The sequence below is a fragment of the Heloderma suspectum genome, chromosome 3, assembly GCF_057233095.1.
Source record: "Heloderma suspectum isolate Gila_16-S chromosome 3, 16-S_ref, whole genome shotgun sequence".
Lineage (NCBI taxonomy): Eukaryota > Metazoa > Chordata > Lepidosauria > Squamata > Helodermatidae > Heloderma > Heloderma suspectum.
The window spans coordinates 170682961-170706706 of NC_139460.1; the positions used below are offsets into that span (position 1 = coordinate 170682961).

The 23746-nt window shown below is 43.2% G+C and overlaps 1 long non-coding RNA gene across 2 annotated transcripts in view; it reads right to left on the reverse strand.

Moving 5' to 3' along the window:
- Positions 1 to 4972: 4972 nt before the first annotated feature.
- LOC146350401 (uncharacterized) overlaps positions 4973 to 23746 on the reverse strand; it is a 46225-nt gene continuing 27451 nt past the window's right edge. For both annotated transcript variants that reach the window (XR_014788851.1, XR_014788850.1), the window contains 2 exons: positions 6036 to 6389; positions 4973 to 5398 (listed from right to left, as the gene is read on the reverse strand). This is a non-coding gene — a long non-coding RNA (uncharacterized LOC146350401). The remainder of the gene's footprint in view (positions 5399 to 6035; positions 6390 to 23746) is intronic.

Here is a 23746-nt window from a genome sequence, read left to right on the forward strand (position 1 = left end):
CCACGGCCGCTGCCGCCGTCCGGAACATCTGCCCAGGTAAGCCCAAGTAAGCAGTAGCAGGGAAGTGGGAAATTGCGGTTCCAATACAAGGTGGGGATGGCATAATGGGAAAGATGGGGGACAAAACCTCATTGGAAACCTAAAAAACCATAAGTGTAGATCGGCCCTACATCTTGTGGTAGCAAATTCCGTAGTTTAACTATGCGCTGTGTGAAGTCCCCAACTCCCTCCAGCATTATGGAAAAATCCTATGCTGTGAATGCCTGAAGAGGGCTCACACTTGGTCTTTCTCAGGGCCAAAGCAGACATTACCTTACAGATGTAGGTAGGAGTGATGGTTTTATATATAAAGCAAATGGACCACTATTTTGCAATAGAAATTGCAGCAGCAGGGCATCTGATCCAGAGCGGGCCCAGAGTGTGTGGGAGGATGGGTTAAACCCACTCTACCCTCCCCATCATGCACCAAAGTCCCAATCCAACTCAGGAGGCCTGTGCTTACACTAGAGCAAAAATGGCAGAGCAGGGGGAGATGTAGCTACATCTTTAAAGTAATGTCTGTTGAGGCCCTCAGTTGAGCTGCCTTTACCCACTCTTTCTGCTTTCCAATTCTTTGAGCCACCCTAATGGCTTTTTTCCAATTGAGATTTCTAGAGCTCAGTCCTCTAGGGATGTCAGAGAATTTCGCCACGAATCTCGGGGAGGCCGAATGCCAGCGCATTCAGCCCCCTAAAATCGGTGGAGAAACAGTCTGCCACCCCCCCGCCACCCCCCCCCCCAGGATGGGACTTACCTTGGGTGAATCTTCCTGGCAGCGGCGGCTCCGGCGGCAGTTCGGTGGCAGTTCGGCGGCGGCGGTCGGTCTTCTGACCGGCTGCCGCTGCCGCCATTTCCAGTAAAAAAAAACAAAAAACATGATAGGCTACGTAAATGTTTACGTAGCCTATCACGGCTGAGTAAAAAAACAACAACAAAACCATGCGTACGCAAATGGCGGCACCCATGGGCGCCACCATTTGCGTTCCTTATTTTCGCATGTCTACTCTACGTACGCATTTACATAGACTATGGCGAAAATAAGGGGAACGCAAATAGCATAGCGTCTACGCTATTTGCGTTCCCCTTATTTTCGCTGTAGTCTACGTAAATGTTTACGTAGACTAGACGTGCCAAAATAAGGAACGCAAATGGTGGCGCCCATGGGCGCTGCCATTTCTGTACGCGCGGTTTTGTTGTTGTTTTTTTACTCAGCCGTGATAGGCTACGTAAACATTTATGTAGCCTATCACGGCTGACTGGAGGGACGCAAACGGCGGCGGCTACGGCCACTGCCATTTGCAGACCCGGCCAGCCAGGATTCGCGGCGGGAGGAACGGGGCGCCTCCCCCCCAGCCAGAATTTCGGGGGGGAGGGATGGGGCACCTCCCCCCCGGCCAGAATTTCAGGGGGAGGGACAGGGTGCCTCCCCCCCACCTCGAATCACATTTCGTCAAAAGGTAAGTGACTTTCGTACATCCCTACCTGAGTCCTCCTCCCTCCAGCTCTGGAGCCATCTTGGTGGTGGCTGACCTAGCTACCACCGGCAGGGGTATAGGTAAGATACAGCAAAACAGCAAGTAGAGCTGTGAGCCTGGTTGCTATGGTGATGTGAGCTTAGACTGTCACTTGAATCTGGTGGTAGTAGTGGGGAGTGGGGACAAAAGCTCTGTTGTAATGGCAGGAGGAACGCTTTCTGTAGTCGTGTGAGACTCAAGGGCCTAATGAGATCTCAGGGGAGCAGGAAGGGCGGGTATGGTCTGTGAAGATGTTCTTAAGGAGAAGAACACAGCAGGATAAGAAGACGTTTCCCCAATGCACAGCTCTCTGAGCCCAAAGAAGGAGAAAAGGCTCAAATGTCTGCTATGTAACCCTTCTACTTTATTTGATTAATTGGAGAGAAGGAAAAGATTGAGGTAGCATGTCTACCCACATGGCAGTCAGACTCTTATGTCTATTGGCCCAACACTTTTGCCTCCCCCATTCTTGCCAATACTGGGTAACTTCATAAGCCCTATGTGAGGCCATTGTTAACTCCTGTGTTGTTATAATGCTCTTTTTGACTTCACCTGACCTTTTATGCGCATTTATGATTAGATATATAATAATTATAAATAAAAATTATTATTATTATTGTTGTTGTTATTTAATTTCATCAATTTATAAATGCTTGATCATAACTGAAAAGACATTTGAAAGGAGTTTTGCAACATAAAATTTAAAATACAAAACAAATCTGGGCACACAATTCTGCTTCAGAATAAGGGCAAGGCTTGGCATCATGTTGCACCAATGCTTGACACTTGGCTCATGATGATCGTGATCCTAGCCAGTCAGGAACACAAGCGCAAATCCAGCCTCTTCAAGGCAACACTGCCTGAGCAGACCCTCTCCCTTTCTCAACAATCCTCAGAATATTACTAGAAGAGGCATACCTTTCAAGGCCAATGAAAATATTTGCAAAATCCACCTCCCACCCATTCCTGGGTTCAGCTGTAAGCTAGACCTCTCTCTCTCTCTCTCTCTCTCTCTCTCTCTCTCTCTTTGGGCAGTGTTTATTTCCACCAGCTGGCTTATTTCCCCAAATGACTGCTGGCCATTAAACTTCCAGACCTGTTTTGATCACTATTCACACTGAAGTTCTTTTCAATGTGGGTGCAAACAAATTGCTGCCCTTTCTGTAGAATAGTGTCCTGTGTTTACCATGTAGTGATAAGAACAGGAAATATTTGACAATCTAGACTTAGCATTCTTAGGCCTCTGAGGAAGTGTAGATTTCTGTAGAGCTAAATTTGTAATAAGCAACAAATTTCCATGCATTAAATGAAAAATCAGGAGTGGCAGTTATTTCTTGGAACGACACTGCATACACTCTCTTTCTTTAGTAGTTGCAGTGCACACCCTCACTGCTTGAGTTAGTGTTCAAGACACAAACCAATCATTTGTTCAACTCTCTTCTTATTGAAGTATGACAGAACTGTACCAGCCCCATAGGGTGATGCATCACAGAACAGGTCAGATCTTTCCTGGCATCATAATGTGCTAGCAGATAGATCGAGTTTAACAGAGTTGAGAAATTTCTTCCCCTTACCCAAACAAGACACCAGCTCCTGTTTACACTATATTATGGCAAACTATGGGTATTAAAGAATTGCTTTCAAAGAACATCACTGGCCTTGAAGAATTATAGTTGCCACAAAAACTTTGCCTAAAACAAACACTGAAGGGAACCCAGGGGTTGTTCCTCAGGCAGAATATCAACAGAATTTCAAGGGAAGGCAAAAATACTTTGATAAGACTAGACAATGTTCTCAGGGAGGGGAGTTGTGTGCATCTCTATTGAAAATACACCTTTTACATTGAAGGAGTGATATGCTAACTAATGGAAATACTAGCTCAAATGGTTCCAATTATTAATGCATTCCAGCAAGACAATATAAATTTTCCCTAGGGGTGATTGATGGGGGGGGGGAAGCTTTATTTAATTCTTAAAATTATTTTGCTCAAGGAGGTTTCTCAAATTTTCAGTCCCAATCTACATGGTAAATTATTCTCTATTCTGCCAGGCCATCAGCCTATCAAGTGCTTACATGAACACTGTGATAACTTACCACTTGGCAAGTTGCCATCTGTATTCATCCTCTCTCTTTCGAATATCAGGTTGAATAAAATGTACACTTCTGCCCTCCACACTACTGTCTGGATAATGGAAGGGCTCCCAAGAAATTGAATATGGGGGGGGTGGGGTAGAGGGAGGGGATAGTGATGAATTTGTTCTCTATAGTATTTGGTCCCAGCCATTCCAATCAAGGGCAAATAGTTGTGTATAACAACTGGTTGCCCTTGATGGAGATGTGAATTGCATGCATAGCAAAAGATGCATTCAGCCAGGGCTGGCCCAAGACATTTTGATGCCTGAGGAAAAGGATAAAACAGCATCCTGTCTCATTCTATGTCAAACACCTGATTGGACTGGCAGTTAAAAGACTGGTAGCCTTCTTCAGCATTGACGATGGGATAGCATCATCCTCCATTGTGCCTGAAAACGACAGCTTTGTGTAGGGGGCACAGGGCAGGTGGCTTGGCACAAAGTTCGTTCTTCCATCCCCTTGCTGCTGCCTCCCAGTATCTGCTACTTGAGGCGATTGGCTCACTCTGCCTCATAGTAGAGCTGGCCGTGTATCCAGCTTTTTAAGTGAGGCCCTGCTTGCAACATGGATGAGGTTCGACATCCAGATGTACATCAGCATTTAGAAGGCTAAGGCTTACTGAAGCCTGCTTCCCTATGTATATTTCTCTTGCTGGATGAGGATGTCTGTGTCTATGAGCACGTATGTTGCATCCATGTGTGAATGTTGACAATCCAGATGCATTTTTGTGAATGTTTGTAAATAATGACAGTCACCGAAATGCAATTGTCAGCATTTATTGGTGTAGTTCCCAGAAGTTAGGAAATATATATCTGTTTGGGAGCATTTATTGAATTCATCTGGGTTTATCAGCATTCACATATGAATGTTAACTTTGACCAAATTCCAAATACCCACTATAACATACGTACATACAGCATGTATCACCTTTCACCATCTCACACTAACCTGTGTCCCTAACACCACATTCATACAGGTGAAATCATTTTTAGATCAGGGGCTACACATAGCAGTTATACCGTTATCATACCGTTATCATAACTATTGGTACACATGACACCAATGGGCAGCAATAGTTATGATAATGCTATGTGTAGATTCAGCCAAGGACTCCCAAGAATAGGTATTATGCTGAGAGTACTACCTTGACAATAAACCCATTGTATAATATGTAGTTGGACAATAGATCTTGCATTCACTGTGGTGGGCAATGGAGGACTTTTTTCAATCTTCTGGAAGACATAACATTTTTGCTCATATGAAAGCACCAATAACAGATAAACTGTCAGATATACAGACTTTTTTTATTATTCTCACTCAAATAATACAGAGTCTCCTACAAGGCCATGTCAATCCATTTTATCTTTTTCAGGGATCTGTAATATCTTGGATATCAGTGTGGGAAGCAGTTCATTAAGAGTTTTGGTTCAGAGTTGGTGAAGTCCTGTGGGCAGTCTCTTAATACATGTTGCTTCCGTTCCAACACAGCCTCCTAGGAAGAACAAAGTGTGCAGCAGAGCAGGGGTTGTGGCTCAACCTTGGCTTGGTATACAGAAGGCAAACAATAGCATCTTAGCTGCTACATTTCTTTTGAAATTCCTACAGTTTACATTAATATATCATGCTGTTGAAAGAACTCTATATATCTTTCCCCCAATGTTGGAAGTCCAGTGATGGTCCTCTAGAAACGAGCACCGAATACATGCAACGCCCTGCCAAAACGAAAACACCGTTTTTAATCTTTTATTTTTAAAAAAGAGAAATTACGTGAGGCTTAGGGAGCAACGCTATGAAACTTTAGAAAGGAAAAAAAAGTCCTACAACTCCTTGCCTGGGTAGTGCTGGGGATTGTAGGGCTTTTTTCTGTCTGAACATATATAGGATTGTGCCCTTAATGAATGGTGAATGTCCTTTCCAGATTAGAACAAAAGATCTTAAATAAAATGATGAAGTGTCAACAAAATAGGCCAATAAAAGAACCAAAACATGCCAATAAAAGAACCAAAACTGAAATACTCCAAGTATTTGTTTAAAGTAGTTCTGTGTTTTTCAGTCACTTTATTCAAGCTTAAATGTTTTCAAAATTTCGTCCTTTGTAACCACAGTGCAACAAAGAAATAATTAGACACAATGAATTAAAAGAGCACTTCTTCAGTAGGGCATAAAAGTAAGAACAACGTTTCAGCAGGAGTTTAAAAAACCCTCTTGGAATGAGAACAATTTGAAATATAACAGGTGTGCATAATCACATGCTTTCCATGACAAATTAAATTTGAATTTGAAATTTCATTTCAATTTCTTTTCACATAGAGCTAATTTCAGTCATTAAAGTATTTATCGTTAATTCACCTATTTGTGAACTTGGAATTTTGCGAAACGATGTTTCAAAAGGCAAAGTGTTTTCTTGTTTTATGAATCATATTTAGAAATGTGTGAAGCCCTTTTGAAAAATTCCGTAGGAAATTTGTCTTAGAGCATCTCCACACCAGCCTAAAATCTGGCATTTAAAACGGGGCTTTCTGCTTCCATTGCAAGATCACGACGGACTCCCTTTACATCTTCCTCCTCCCCCGCTTCCCCCCCATTCTGGAGTCTTCCATGTGTTTCATGATACAGATGATGGTGCTGTCCTCTCATTGCCGGTTTTCTTCTTTTCATGGAGGGAACTCAAGCACTGTAATTTGATAGCTTATTATCTCCAGCCTTTAAAAAAAATGGAATAAAGGTCATTAAGTGTAGGAGATGCCCTTGGAGGTTCAAGACATCATCTAAAAGGTCCACAAACTTCCGTGAGTAACCAATCAATCTCAATAACAGGATAAAAGCTCCGTGTGAAGAGGCCCATAGGCTTTTGCAGCTTTAGTTTTCTTCCACAGCTTGAAAAACTCTAGTGGATTTTTTCCCAAGTCATTATTAACATAGTCTTAGTTTGATTTAAAAAAACAAAACAAAAAACTCATACCACTAGGTCCTGACTTAGTCATGCCTAGAGTAGACCCATTTAAATCAACAGGACTTAAGTTAGTCATGACTAATCCATCACATTGATTTCAATTGGTCTACTCTAGGCATGACCAAGTCTGGATCCAAACCATAGGCATCTTCCCCCCCCCTCCCCTTACCAAACAGGAATTAAGAAAGAACTCAAAAGCAAAGCATATTACCTGACTCAAAATTTGTTGGGAGAGGAGAACATATATATGTCTACCAAGTGGCATGTTCCATTCCTGTTATCCTAACTGGGAGTATGGTGAGAATTCTGGGGAAAATATGCACCACTACCCACTTGTCACTTCTACAATCAGCATTGTAAACCAGCTTTGCAGAACTGTATTGTCCAAAATGTGGATTAGCAGTAGTGGTTGAAGCACCCTGCAATGTGTACCATGTGATAGAGATGAACTAGAGGAGCTGTGTGTAAATGATGTAGGGATGTGCAAAGCCCTCCTAAAATCTGGTCTATTGACTTCCTTCAAAATTCTTCATGTTCAAAATTCCTCATTGAGGGGGAACACTCAAATTTACTTTGAAATTTCATTCAAGTGAAATATGGGTGGTAACATTTGTGCCTAGCTTTCTTTTTGGCTATGAAAATGGAGGTGTTGACTCATTCTCATTTTGTGAGAACATAAGGATGTACAAGAATTTTGTTCCATGTTTATTGTTTTCTAAACATCAGAACTTGTCCCATTCAAACTCCCAAATGCAAATGTAGGGGTTTGATCCAACCGCTTCTCTAAAAACCTCCTCCCCATTTGTGACACAGGTTGTTTTCCCCAAAAAGGAGTCCCAGGCCCTCTTTCCTGTGGTCAATGGCTACTTTCTACTTCTCCTTTTTCCCAAACTGGAGTTATGTTATCCAACCACAATTTGTCTCTCTCTGTAACTTTCTGTACTTTTCCACTGCCCATGTTCTCTCCTTACAAGAAGCATACAGTATTGTAACAATGACTCACCTTATCAACACATAAATGGCACCTAGTAAGCTCCTATGGATATAAGTCATATATCTTCCAACTCCCAACCTGCTCCCTACTTGCCCCGTTGCGTTATAAAGCAGCATCCCTATTATAAGTATAACATTTGTACTCCAAAAGTTCTCCCTCCCCAAAATATATGTGCAATATGTACTAAGTGAAATTAAAAAGACCATCAAGAAAACCCTTTCAATTCGCAAAATGTGTTAGAAAAATTTGCATTTTAAATGCACATTTTTTTTGGGGGGGGGAATACACATTTTCCCGCTTTAGTCAATGCGGGTGGGGGAGTACACATTTTAAAAATGTGCACCCAGATGTACATTTTCCCTGTTTGTTGTCATTCAAAAACCTTGCATTTGGGAATGGGAACGAGGTCGACTGGGCTTTGAGGTAGAACTCTGAGAACCCTGGATAAGCTGGAACCTAGCTGATTCTCCCATCCCTAGATAACCATTCCTTTGCTTACTGTACTGCTTAACATGCTTGCACTAGGGATGTCAGAGAATTTCGCCACAAATCTTGGGGAGGCCGAATGCCAGCACATTCGGCCCCGCGAAATCGGTGGCGAAACGGTCTGCCCCCCCCACCCCCCCGGGACGGGACTTACCTTGGGCAAATCCTCCTGGTGGCAGTGGTTCAGTGGCGGCTGCGGCGGCCGGTCTTCCAACCGGCTGCTGCCGCCGCCATTTCCAGTAAAAAAACTAAAACAAACAAAAAACGTGATAGGCTATGTAAAGATTTATGTAGCCTATCACGGCTAGATTTTTAAAAAATACCATGATAGGCTACGTAAATGTTTACGTAGCCTATCACAGCTGAGTAAAAATAAAAAAACGTGCGTACGCAAATGGCAGCCATTTGCGTTCCTTATTTTGGCACGTCTAGTATATGTAAACATTTATGTAGACTACGGTGAAAATAAGGGGAACGCAAATAGTGTAGCGTCTACACTATTTGCATTCCCCTTATTTTTGCCGTAGTCTACGTAAATGTTTACGTAGACTAGACGTGCCAAAATAAGGAACGCAAATGGCAGCGCCCATGGGCGCCGCCATTTGCGTACACACGGGTTTTTGTTTTTTGTTTTTACTCAGCTGTGATAGGCTATGTAAACATTTACGTAGCCTATCACGGCTGACTGCAGGGACGCAAATGGCGGCGGCCATGGCGGCGGCCACGGCGGCTGCCATTTGCAGCCTGGCCGGCCAGGATTGAGCGCCTCCCCCCCAGCCAGAATTTCGGGGGGAGGGACAGAGCGCCTCCCCCCCACCTCAAATCAAATTTCATTACAGGTAAGTGACTTTCGTACATCCCTAGCTTGCACACATCTAAAGTTGGTCTCACCCTGGAAGGTAGCATCCTATGCTGAGAGGAAAAACCCATTCTGTCCCTTGGGGTCATTAAAAGAAAGAAAGAAAGAAGCAGTAGAAATTATGATGGCAACACAGTGTAAATGCCAATTGAAAAGAAACCCTTGTATCCCTTCAATCATTTATATTGCCCAACCAAGTATGCCCTCCTCCCTAAGTCTGGTCATTATCCTCGGGGCATTAAAAGACATTCAGAAAAGCCCACACTGCTTTGAAATGAATTGTAAGACTACTAATGTTCCCATGGATTCAGTTACAACTATATAAATCTCTCAAAGTAATTAGAACAGTGACCTAAGGACTTAGCAAGCCATTTGGAGAAGAACAGCAGCTCCTTAACATTTGACTGCAAAAAAGGTCCATGAAAATAGATACTCCACTCAGAATCTAAATTGCCCATTAGGAAATCACATAGGATATTTTATATGCACAGCCATTTGTAATGAATGCATATGTTCCCACTCTTGGCGATTATTTCTAGCATAATATGACACCATACAATATACTTTTCCTCTAATAGCACACTGCAAAATGCACACCATGCCAAAAACTAATCAATCAGTTGGGACTACCTTTGGCTTCAGTATAGTTTCTTCCATTGTTTTTATAACAAACAGTCTTAAAATATTGTATCTTAGAGAAATTCACTCTGTTCTATTTGCTCCCATATAAGTGCTTAGAAGTGTGAGAACAAAAGGTTAGAAATGGACAGTTAAAAACAAAACACTGCATGAAACTCCATTTATGGTTCCGAATAAACATGAGCAAAGTCTGCAGGCAAAACTCTGTTTTTGAGTCTGTTTGCCACATCCAAGCAGTGGGGTTCCATCCCAAATCTGTCTATTAAATCTATTATTCAAATTTTGGATGGTTTAGTTTGCATTGGTGTTGCTTCAGTATTGCCAGTTGTCAATACTGGCAATTAATTTTAAAGCCCTCAATGGTTTCATGCATGTAGTGTTTGTTTGTGGTTACACCATAAGATCAATTGTGTTGTCTTTCAGGAGCACTTCACTTGCAAGAACAAAAATGGTCTTCTGGTCAGGTATGACTGTATGGTTTTATTTGCTTTTGAGAGAGAATGTAGGAGCGAGTAAAGGTGTTACATGAACTGGTGAATACCGATGGTTTGGTGCAAAAAGGCTACAATATAGCAAGTATCCAGATATTATGGCATGAAAAAATTGAAATTATTTTTCAAATGAAGGTATCTTGAGATATATGTATATAATGTGACTTATAACCATATTTGACTCTAAAAGGTTTAGAGTTGCCATTAGAATTTTCAATTGATATTCAGAAATGATGGAGGTACAGTCCAACCTGATTTCATTTTTTTATTTTGGCAGCAAATGTAGTATAAATTGATGAGCCAGTGTAGTGTAGTGGTGAGAGTGACGGACTGGGAGCCGGGAGATCCGGGTTCTAGTCCCCACTTGGCCATGGAAGCTCACTGGGTGACTTTGGGCCAGTCACAGACTCTCAGCCCAACCTACCTCACAGGGTTGTTGTTGTGAGGATACAACGGTGAGGAGGAGGATAATGTAAGCCGCCTTGAGTTCCTTGCGAGAGGGAGAAAGGCGGGGTATAAATGCAATAAATAAATAAATAAATGATAATTGTTATAGACACCATCTAATGCAGCATTTGCTGCACTTAACCTAGGGATGAGGGAGAAATGTGTCATTTTGCATTTTACTGTGAACATACATTTTGCAGTTTTAACGAATACATGAACCAAAATTCAGATACCCTTTGAAATTCATGCTTCTCTGAATTTTGCAATGCTATTCTCCAATTAAGAAAACACATACAAAGTGTGTATATTAGGAAAAGATGCATATGAAATGCATACGGGTGAAAACAGTTCTTTAAAATGCATATGGAAATGAGTATATTGGGGGAAGCGTACACAAAAATGTGTATATAAGGAAAAAATGTGTACAAAATGCATGTATTAGGAGAACTATGCACAAAAAAAAAAATTCTGAAAACAGACAAACCACATTTAAGATTGGGAAAAATGAGAAACTGAGAGAAACTGAAAGATCCATTCCTAACCCATCAATTAAATGCATATAAGGCTTAATGATATAGAAACTTACTGGAGAGTAAGCTGGATTGAACTCGAAGCACCTTGCTTACTTCAGAGTAAATATCTTAGAATCACATTGCCAGTGTATCTAACTGTAGGTATTATGTAGGACTGTGAACATACATTTTGCACTTTTAACAAATACATGAACCAAAATTCAGATACCCTTTGAAATTCATGCTTCTCTGAATTTTGCAGTGCTATTCTCCAATCAAAAAAACACATACAAAATGTGTATATTAGGAGAAGGTGCATATGAAATGCATATGGGGTGAAAACAATGCTTTAAAATGCATATGGAAATGAGTATATTGGGGAAGTGTACACAAAAATGTGTATATAAGGACTTCCGGTTGGAACCGATGTCACTCTGGCAGCTTCCCACAGGCTCTCCGTCGGAGCTTTCTCAAACAGCTTTTTAAAAGGCTGAAAAACCTTTTCATCTCCCCCCAAGAATTAAAGGGAGGGCAAGGCAGAATCTGGACAACATCTTGGAGAAAAGTATCCCCCACAAGATAGTGGAGGGGCTGGATTCCAGGATTATCTCCCGAGAGCTTTACCAACGCAAAAAGCTGTGATGAGACTCCTATTTCATAGGAGAAAACAGGGCTGACATGTTCCATAATAATATATGCTTCAAGAAATATCAATAACGCCTGTGCGATGATTTAAGAAATATTAACAACATCTGAGAACATCTGAGGACCTGTAAAATCTGGTTGAGAGAAACATGAATGCACCAAGGAGAAGAAAGGGATGGCTTCACCGTCAACTCCCCCCATACCTCCTGTGTCAAAAGTTTCAAAAACAGAAGATAAAGGGGAATTAGTTACTCTGATAAAGACTTTATCTTCACAATTTATGGAGCAAGCCTAGGGATGTACGAATCCCTTACCTGGCTCTGCACAAGGGCATCTGTGGTGGGGGGGAGGCACTCCGTCCCTCCCTCCGGAGTGCTCAACGGGGGGGAGGCGCTCCATCCCTCCCCCTGGAATCCTGCCTGGCTGGCTCCGCTCTGCGGCCAAGCCGCAGAGCCGCCGGCCAGCTCCAGCCACCCACAGCTGGACATCCGGCCGCTGGGCAGCCTGCAGGGATGCAAATGGTGGCTGTCATAGCCACCACCATTTGCGTCCCTGTATTGAGCCATGATAGGCTATGTAAATACTTACGTAGCCTATCACGGCAGGGGGGGAAACCCAGCGTACGCAAATGGCGGTAGCCGCCGCCATTTGCATACGCTGGGTTTCCCCTCTCCCGCCGTGATAGGCTGCATAAGTATTTACGTAGCTTATCATGGCCTCTGCAGGGACGCAAGTGGCATCCCTGCGTTAGCCGTGATAGGCCACGTAAGCATTTACGTAGCCTATCACGGCTATGAAGAGGAAGCGAATGGCGGCCGCAGGATGGCCACCATTCGCAAACCAGTGTGGATGGGAGCAGGTAAGTGCTCTGTTTTGCATGCCTTTCGTGGGGTGGGGGGCGGGGGCTTCGTTCTGCGATGGATTTTGGGGGGCTGAATGCACTGGCATTCGGCCTCACCGAGATCTGTCACGGAATTCTCTGGCATCCCTAAGCAAGCCAGAAGGTTGCATTTAATCCAAAATTCCATTACCATCTTGCAAGGAGCCATTGATTTAATTAATGCGTCATGGCAAAAAATGGAGACAAGAATTAATGAGCTAGAAGACCGAGTAGCAGAGAATGAAACTTTGACACAATTTTTTTAAAAAAATACGTCTGACAGAATTTCTCAACTGGAGGCCTTCACGAGAAGATCCAATGTACGTATTATTGGGATTAAAAATCTGTCTAATGATGTAAAATTGCCTATTTTTGTGGACAAACTTTTGCATGAGATACTCCCTATCCCATCTGGTTATTTACTTGATATTGAGTAGGCATTTCATGTGCCAAATGCCAAGGGGACTGACTATACCATCATAGTCCAATTTGCAAAAGTCTCCACAAAGAATTATATCCTGCATTTGGCAAGAGAGGGTGGAAGTCTTTCCTGGAAACAAGATAAAGTTATGTTATTTCCAGATTACACCAAAGAGGTGGTGAATAAAAGAAGGCAATTTATCAAAGCAAAAAATATGGCAAAACAAATGAACTTACAATATATTACTTAAAATATCCTGCTACACTTTGTATTGTGTCTGAAGGTCAGATGAAGAAGTTTATAAATCATGAAATGGTGGAGGCATGGTTGAATGTAAAAATGTGTGAGATTCCTGTTACAACCCCATGAACTGGAATCTTTAAACAAGCTTTGTTAACTGTTTGTGTTTAGTCTACATGATGCAGGCTAGGTCAGAAGATAAAGGAATATATATATATATGTATATATGTATGTATGTATGTATTTTTATTCTCTTTCAGGAGCCTCATGTGGCGCAGAGTGGTAGGTGGCAGTATTGCAACTGAAACTCTCCCCATGACCTGAGTTGGATCCCAGCAGAAGCCAAGTCTCTGGTAGCTGGCTCAGGTCAACTCAGCCCTCCATCCTTCCGAGGTCGGTAAAATGAGTACCCAGCTTGCTGGGGGAAAGGTAGTCATGACTGGGGAAGGCAATGGCAAACCACCCCGCTATAGTTTGCCATGAAAACGCCAGCGTAAGCAGCGTCCCTCTAGGGGTCAGTAATGATCCAGTGCTTGCACAGGAGGAACCTTTCCTTTCCTTATTCTCTTTCATCTTTGGGGGTTTTTTTTGCTTTTCTTTATACTTCTTTTCAAAATACATATGGTATGCTATATACAATGTGTACTTATATATCTAGTATAACATATAAAATATATTACTGACTATTGAAGGTTTATTTTAAGTTGTATTATTATATAACACTATATTCCTTTTTTAATATTATTAGTAATAATCTAGGCTACTGGGAATGAACTGTAGACCTGTTTCTTGGTTATAAGATTGATGATATGATATTGAAATGTAAGGTTGTTTATTAAACTGTAAGATTGTTAAGGTTATAGATATAGTTTGTAAAATAGAATGGCATCGGAGGTTGGGGGGGTATTGGAGTTTAAATTTAATTCTTTAAGGGAGAGGGAGAGGGAGGGAGGAGGGGAAAGAATCTTCTTCCTTTTTCTTCACTGCCTTAACTCCTCCCTTTGCCTTTTCCCCTTTTTTTCCTCTTTCTTTTTCCTTCTCTTTTTGTTATTATGGTGTCTTCATCAGATTATTGTATTGTTGAGAAATTCTAGTATTGATCAGGTTGTTGGTATGTTTGGTATTGTATATTTCATTTATAAAGTTAAAATAAATAAAAATATATTCAAAAATATGTATATAAGGAAGCAATGTGTACAAAATTCATGTATTAGGAGAATTATGTACAAAAGAAATTCTGGAAGTTCAGACAAACCACATTTAAGATTGGGAAAAATGTAGGGGTGGACGAAAGTCACTTACCTGTCCTCGAAGCTTGTTCGCGGTTGGGGGGAGGTGCTTCGCTGCTCCCCCAGTGAAGTTCAGGCCGGGGAGGGGAGGCTTCCCACCTCGCCCGGCTGAAATTCAGGCCAGGGGGGAGGCTTCCTGCCTTGCCCGGCTGAAATTCAGGCCGGGGAGGAGGCGCCTCGCCTCGCCTGGCCGCGAACTCAAAAGTTTTTGGGTTTTTTTTTTAAACGCCCCTGTGATAGGCTACGTGACGATTAACGTAGCCTATCATGGCTAGATCTGCAAAGTCAGCCATGATAGGCTACGTGACAATTAACGTAGCCTATCACGGGTGACTTTAAAAAAAAAAGCACGTACGGATAATGGCGGCCCCCATAGGGAGCCGCCATTCGCGTTCCTTATTTGGTCGCTGTAGTCTACGTAAATCTTTACGTAGACTACGGCGACCAAATAAGGAACAGGAATGGCGGCTCCCTATGGGGGCCGCCATTATCCGTATGCGCTTTTTTTTTTTAAAGTCACCCGTGGTAGGCTACGTGACGATTAACGTAGCCTATCACGGGGGCGTTTTTTTTTTCTTTTATTGCAATGGCGGCGGCGGCAGCCGGTCAAAAGACCGGCTGCCGCTCCCGCCCCGGACGAACACCCGCCGAACTGCCGGCCGGACCCGCCGCCGGGAGGGACATTCGGCAAAGGTAAGTCCCGTCCCGGGGGGGGGGGGTGTGCAGAGGGCGGGGGGGTGCGGAGAATTTCTCCCCAAAACTTGTTCGGGGGGCTGAACATGTTGGCGCTCGGCCCCCCGAAGTTTCGGGGAGAAATTCTCCGCCATCCCTAGTAATGAGAAACTGAGAGAAACTGAAAGATCCATTCCTAACCCATCAATTAAATGCATATAAGGCTTAATGATATAGAAACTCACTGGAGAGTAAGCTGGATTGAACTCGAAGCACCTTGCTTACTTCAGAGTAAATATCTTAGAATCACATTGCCAGTGTATCTAACTGTAGGTATTATGTAGGATTGTGACCCATGCATTCTGAAATCTTTGTCTGCATCAGGAGTATAGTCTGAATCCCACTACCTATTAGTTAACCAAAATATTTGCAGAATAAGTATTTACATATTTAGATATAAATTTAGTAGTTTATTTTAAGACCAGGCTGAAAATTTTTTTTGTGTGTATATATATATATATATATGTGTGTGTGTGTGTGTGTGTGTATATATATAATTTCTTTTTTCCCTACGATCTTTCAGGTGGGGATCATTTCACACCCACCCAACAAATGTGTGTGTGTGTGTATGTGTGTGTGTATGTATATATATATATATATATATATATATATATATACACATATCATCTAACACAGCATTTGCTGTACTTAACTAGGGATGAGGGACTATATATATATATATATATATATATATATATATACACATATACATATACATATATATACATACACACACACACACACACACATATATATATATATATATATATATAGTGTCAGCCATTTGTTTGGTGGGTGTGAAATGATCCCCACCTGAAAGATCATAGGGAAAAAAGAAATTTCTCTGCAGTGTTGTGGGGAAGGGTTGCCACTTACCTTACTTAACCTTACAAGGTGGGCGAGGTTTTTCTATTTTTTTTTCTAGTTCTTTAAACTTTTAGAAAGAGCAGCATCTCTCACAGTGCTCTTTCTACTGCATTTTGCTGCTGCCCTTCCTGGAACGTCTTGGTAGCAATGCCATTCACATCACATTGTGTCACTCCCACTGCACTTTGGGAAATGTGGGCGGACGGTGGGAAGTGCTTTGATGTATATTTTGGTTTGTTTTTTCATGCTTTGCTGAGAACCATTTTGAGTGTAGCATATACAGAAAAGTGGTTTACAACTGAAGTATAACAGTTGGCGGGAAAGGTAACAGCGTTCCGTGCACCTCGGTGTTCAGTCATGCCGGCCACATGACCACGGAAGTGTCTTCGAACAGCGCTGGCTCTTTGGCTTAGAAATGGAGATGAGCACCACACCCTAGAGTCGGACATGACTGGTTGGGGACACCTTTACCTTTTTTTTATTGTTCAAATACAGCTTCCTGCGGTTTTGAAAAGCAATTTGCAAAATGACACAGGACTGCTGAAATAAATAAAAATTCCATGCATGGGCCTATAAGTAATTTGGATGTACTACATTCAACTGCCATTAAAATTAGCCCGAAGTTAAATTTTTGAGGTTCCTACCCAGGCAAAATGTAGGGGGTAAGGGGGAATAGGGAACCAAAATGCATTTTAGTGAGCAAAACATCTTACATACTTATCCCAATTCATACCTCTCCAGTTTTGCCTAAAGTGAAATTTTGAATTGCTTCTGGAGATTACTGCATGAGAATGTTGGGACAACTAACATATCAAAGGTTGAGCCTAGCAACTGTCTAATGGAGGTTCCATACATGCATATAAATGTGATTGGCATCAAAGTGACTGTTTTAGAAAAGAACTGGCTATGTTTTTTCCATGGGAATTTCATTTTGAGAATCACAGCCCAGCTACAAGAAGTAACTACTTCTTGAGAATAAATTAGAATATTGCAATGAGCCAGGCTCTCTGCTGCTTTCCAGTTTCCCTCTGAATTCTATATAAAAAATCGAAACAGCTTAATAGGAGTAGAAACCTGTCTGCACATTAAACACTTGGAGGACAATGAATAATAATGCTACAGCGTGAGACCTGACACATCAAGCTTAATAAATTATTGGATCAGCGGTATAATGGAAAATAACCCCACCACGTTCATCAAGTTTTCTCTTAGCATCACAAATGGTGTCAAACAAATAAATTGCAAGTTCTAATACAGAATCAAATCAAATTTATATACTAAATTGATGGGGACATCTTTTGAAAGAACGATGGAGCAAAGAGCTTTTGTAAGCAGGGGAGGGGAGCACTTCATAGCAAAGTGCATCATAACTACCCAGTTGGAATGCCACTAATTGAAGACAACAGCTGCCACACTTTTTGAAGTTTCAGAGTTCAAAATTTAAGTGCAGATGCCTCCATAGGCAGAATTGGTTAAGGAATTTGTAGAGGTATCTGGGAAGTTTTTGGGATGTTAAAGGAATGTTGGTAATATTTGCTGGACAAAAAACCTCCAGTCTATTTTTTTTTTTTGCAAAACATGAAGGAAACCTTATTCAAACAGAAGGACAGCCCTGCAGCAAAAACCTAGGAAAGCCCACAGGAAACTGCCCCAAGTCCCTGCCCCAAGCAAGAGTAAGAAAACCAAATATTGTTTGCTTTAAAACATTGTTTTGTCTCCTCCGGTGGGTGTGCATAGTTTGCTTTTGCTTCAGGGATCCACTTTTAGTTGCATGAATTTATCATAATAAGGTGAAATGTGACTCTTACTGAATATGCAGACACCCAGAACTCCTCTTGCTTCTCTTGACTATAAAATGACTGCTTTTAGGCTGTATGTTACTGTTTATTCCTTCAAAACAGTATATGTTTGAAAGTTGTGAATGGATGCAGTAAGTATTAGCGCTATTTATTTATTTAAGAAATTTCTTAACCTGCTTTTCTCATTATAAAATGCTAAAGTAGGGTGCAAACAATAAACCATAGTAACATAATATGGCATTGACCAAAAAAATAAATAAATCAGGGGAGAACAATAGCAGATAAATAACTATTTTACATGATGCAGCAAAGAAAAAATAGGGGAAAAAATAATCAAAAGCCTGGGCAAACAAATAGGTCTTTAGCTGGCACTGAAAGATTGTAAGGCTTGGTGCTGTCCATAAATGATAGGAGAGGGAGTTCCACAGTTGGGGTAGAGATGGGTAGGGTCTCTGTAGTGGAAGCAGCAGTGGTCACAGGAAGGGAGTTCTTCCCCCTCCCCCTGTTGTCCTAGAGCAGTATCAAAGTCAACATGAGTACTAACTAGGGTTGCTGGAGAAATTCCATATGGACTAAAAGGGGCTTGAATTTCTAAGAATCTGACCTGCAGAATCCACTGCGGAGTGGCCCCCCTCAGGCCGCGTGGAGTCTGTGGACTTTTGGATAGTTTTTTAAAAAAAACTTTCCCGAAATTTGCACATATTGATTCATAGGAAAATACACACATTTTTGTTGAGGAAAAGTTGGATGAAATGGGGGACAGTATGCTAAATGTTAGGTACCAAGTTAAATTATGTAAATTCTTACAAAAGCTCTTGCGTAATTATTTGCATATTTTTCTGTACAACAGGAAAAAAATGCATCTGTCTGTGTGCGTACGACAGAACAAAAGGCTCCTGACAATCTGCCAAACACAGATGGAGAGGACTTTACACAGTCCATACATCTCTAGCACTAACATAAATCACATTGTGTTAGTGTAAGGGTGGACGTTCTGGGGTGTTGCATAGCTCAGGTAGCTGGATTGCTCTGTTGGAAGTACACACCATCCTTCCTATTGCAGGAAATGCCCAGCAGTGCTGCATGCATATCAACTGTGTGAGAGGGTCACATGATTTGCAGTCATTATGTTCAGATGCAAATGCTCTAAGCAGCATTTCTTTTATGGGGGTCAAACTCATTGGCAGATGGTATAACCTGAGCTTTCCTACCTAGAAAGTCTCAAGGGACAAGAAGTTCATCCCAAGGTATAAAGACATAATGTGTTTAAAATCTGTTTCCCGTCCCCCCAGGGTTGGTTTTTCTTTTGTGTTGAGCCCTTAAAGCTTGTTAATTTCGGGTTTCAAAGTGTGCCTCGGCATTAATGTTCACATAACGTGCATCTAGCTATTGTTGCTATTATTATTATTTTTCACTCCTACTATTTAATGTTTTGAAATCACCGTTAGCTGGGATGCTATTTATAGAGAGCTGGCATTAAATGTTCACTGCTAAATCATTGATAATTGGATTTTAGTGTGAACCTTCATTCTGGATGCTAATAACTGAACTCGTATCCATGGCGATAGTTCAGCTCCCCCCATTCTATTTCCAAGCATTTCATCTCTTGATGTGAAAAGACACCTCTGTTTTTCCTACAGCAGATACTCCATTGTGTTGGGAGTTTTGTTTGTGTCCTGAAGCATCATTCTTTAACTTTCATGAGGACTATTCCAGCAGCCAAACAAAATGTAGGAAGCTCTTAATCAAGATAATTAATTCCAGAAAAGTACCATACGCTGGGGTTGACATTTATAGGTACTCTATAAGATCCTTGCCCCAGTTTAGTATATCCTGTATACAGGGTTCCTGACCCCATCCTGCTGTGGACAGATGTAGACAGTTATCCTAGGTCTTATCAAGATGAGAGCAAAGAGTTGGGTTCAGCCACCCTTACTCCCTCCCTTTGAATAGTGGCCAGCGTTAGAACTGTGTGTAAACGGCATCTTAAAATTCTTCAAAGTATTTGTGGCCAGAGCAATTGTGGGGAAAATTTCACCAAATTTGTCCAGGGTAGGAATGGGTGGGCCCAGGCCCACCCCTGTGTGGTTTTTGCAGGTGCCCACTGAAGTGCTGCCCCTGCTCAAGCCCCCCAACTTGTGCTCGAGCCCCCATGAGCTTGCTGAGCCACCTGCACTCACCCTGGATCCCGTCCACGAGTACCTGCCATTTCCGCAGGCTTGTTTTTATGGAAAAAGGAGGTCTTTAAAAATGTGCATGCTTAAATATGCACAGATTCGGGCTAGGAAAGGTTGATCTATGCAATATTAGAGGCGTAAATGGGCCATTTATGCCTCTAATGTTGCATAGATCAGCCTTTCCCAGCCTGAATCTGTGCATATTTAAACATGCACATTTTTAAAGACCTCCTTTTGTCTTAACAGCAAGCTCAGGAAAATGCTAGGTGCTTGTGGATGGCATCCAGGGTGAGTGTGGGGAATGTCCAGGAGGCTGTGAGCAGGGGTGAGTGAAGCCGGAGGACCGGCGGGCAAGGTCCGGGGGCACAGGTGGGGGGGAGCCCAACAGAATCCCAGACCCAGTCAGGTGCCTGTGCCATCCCTGAGAGCCAGTGTGGTGTAGTGGCTAGAGTGTTGGACTGGGAGCCAGGAGATCCGGGTTCTAGTCCCCACTTGGCCACAGAAGCTCACTGGGTGACTTTGGGCCAGTCACAGACTCTCAGCCCAGCCTACCTCACAGAGCTGTTGTTGTGAGGCTAAAATGGAGAGGAGGGGGATTATGTATGCTGCCTTGGGTTCCTTAAAGAGGAAAAAACGTGGGATATAATTGTAATTAATAATAATAATAATAATAATAATAATAAATAATAATCCCTACTCTGGGGACAGTAGAAATTCTCTGACAGTTTCTTGGGGCGGGGATCATCTCTGGCAGTGGCAGCAGTACGGCTTCTTTTTCCTTATGTTTTTGTTGCTGCTGCTGCAGCCAGTGGCAACAGCAGCAACTGTGTTGGCAGCCTGGCCAACCATTTCACATAATCTATTATGCCCCATATCTAGTGTCATTCCTTGGGGGGTGATGGGGACCGCCACAAAAAAGTGGTGGAGAATATTCAGAGAAAATTCTGCAAAGTAATCTTCATTTTCTAAGGGGTGAGAAAAAAAAACTCACTTAGAAAGAAATATGTATTCTGAGAAATTTTGGCACAGCTCTAATCAGAATTATCACCCATGTCCTCACCAGGTCATGTAGAGCCAGGAAATGGGTATTGCCGAAAGACCCCGAAGTAAGAAAGCAAGCAAAATGTTACTGAGTTTAATTAAGGGCCGCAACTATATGAAAACAATGAATCTGAACCAGAATAAATTCAGTGGTTTCACTGTCGCCGCTAACCCTCCAGTGTGGGTAGCTGGCATGTGTACACATGCCTTGCCTTACCGCTTACTTCACCACATACATTTTTACATGATTCTACCCTGCGTTCAAGACAAGAATAGGGATGGACAGACGCCACTGTGTCCACACTCAGTGGGCACTCCTCTAGCTGTCTCTGCCACTCACTCAGGCAAGCCGGGCCGTGCATGTCCCTGGAGGGCTCAGCAACCCTTCCACTCATGCCTGAGCCTGGCTCATGTCATGTGTGTCTTTCCCCGTCTGTTCTCCTTTGTGCCCACCATTTTAACACAAGATGGAAGCTCTTGTTTTTCATAAGTCTATTGCTGAGCACAACAATGGCCCTAAAGGACAGTTTCTGCAAGAACAGACTTACGAAAAAGAAGAGCCCCTATCTTCCATTAAAATAGTGGTCGTAAAGGAAGATGGGCAAGGAAAGGAGTGTGTGGATGGATGGGCCTGGTAAGCCCTCCTGCCCCATCACTGTTGCTGCTGTCGCCATGGTAGCCAGGTTGGGGGGAGAAGGAGAAGGGAGCACTGCTTGCCTCTCTTCCCCCCACCCCCGTCCTGGCTACTGTGGTGGCATTGGCAGGGCAGGAGGATGAGGAGAGGGAAGCCACTCCTGTTGTTCTCCTGCCCCACTGCTGCTGTGATAGCCAAGCTAGCAAGGGCGAGAAGGAAACAGCGGCACTGACAGCTTGCAACGAGGGACGAGCTGATCCCAGGTGTTGCCAAGTTTTGGGGTGCTCGGTGGCCGGGTACATCAGCACCCCATAGCTCAGCTAGCAGGGTCCAGAAGGCAGAGCACAGGGGAGCCTCCCAGTCTCCCAGACCCAGTCAGGTGCCCGTGGCAAACCTAGCCAAGAATCAGTTCAATCCCTGATTCCAGTTCTTCCTAAGCCCCATTCAGGCATTCGGAGTTAGTGTAGAATTAGCATGGCAGGAGGGGAAGCACACGAGTCCTCCCCCCATCATCTTTTCTATTGCCTTCTACATGTGGAGGGCAACTTTCTGAAGGGGAGAGCCCCCTATATCCATGGAGGCTCTTCACATGATTCTGAGTGCTGATTTTCCAGCCAACCCAAACACAGTCGTATTAACCTCCAGCATGCATTTTACTTCTCTGTCTCACCCTACCATCTCACAGGAGTTCCCAATTTTCAGCACCTGGGCCCAAAGGGTAGGGATATCGCGATCACCCATGTAGGGGGTGGAGTCTGACAGACTAGCCCCCCCCGCTCAGCCCCCCCAAATATGGATCACCAAGCCCTGCCCCTGAGCCATGCAAGCCGCCAGGATTTACAAGTTCTATCCATAAGTGCCTGCAGCGCCTGCCCTCTGTGCAAATCACCATTATACATAAAAATGGCAACTCACTATTTTCCATAAATTAAATCTTGCACACAATGGCTGGCACTTTTCTGAAGGATGCTTTCTCCCTTACCTCTTCCAAAGAAGACTTCAAAGAAGTCCAAAGAAGTAAGGGAGACAGAATTCTCCAGTAAAGTTTCTAAGAGTTTTTCCCCTTGATAAAGACCTGTGTCGAATTGCATTGGGAATTCAACTGGTGCAGCTGTTACTTCCTTTTATTTTGATGGGAGACTGTCCGTCCCTACCAAAGGGACACCCCAAAAGGCCAGTCTACTTTGGCTACTCCACTTTGTGGCAACCTCTTGGTGGTGACCCACTTGTGGCAGTCCACTGCCCATGCTGGCCTCTGCAACACATCCCTGGTCCCAGAGTGCCTCTGACACTCTGGCATTCTGTTCTTTGGCCCTTGCTGTTCTGCTGGGCCATTTTGTGGCAGCACTGATATTATAAGAATATAGTCTTTCCCCTAGCCTCCTGGTGAAATAGCTCTCACAGCAGTTCTTTTCACTGCCATTGGCTCTCTTTCTGCCACCACACCAGCCTCAGTTAAGTACCCCTCAATCCCAGAATTCCAGACATGGGATGGACGGACTCACTTGCGCTCACCAAGTTGCTGCAGCTACCCACCCCATGAGCTGGGCTGCTCGAGCTCTGGAGGGCTCAGAGAGCAGTCCAGGAGCACCCCACAGCTCCCACTTCTTGATGTGAGCTGCCATTTTTACACAAGTTGGTGGCTTGCATCGAGGAGTGGGTGGCTGTGGGAGTGTTGCCACCATTGCTGCTGTAGTGGGGGGCTGGGAGAGGAGAAGAGAGGTTCCCCTTTCTCCCCCTCTCATCCCTGCTACCACAGTGGCAGCGGCGATGGGGACAGGCTGGCTGTTTTATGTAAGTCTCCTGCACTTACATAAGATGACTGGCCTGTCCCCGCCGCTGTAGCAGGAGTGGGAGGAGGACAGAAGAGCAGCTCTATTATCCCCCTCATATTCCTGCTACTGCAGCAGTGGCAGTGGTGGTGACAGGTGGCTTGCTGAGGGAGGGAGTGGCT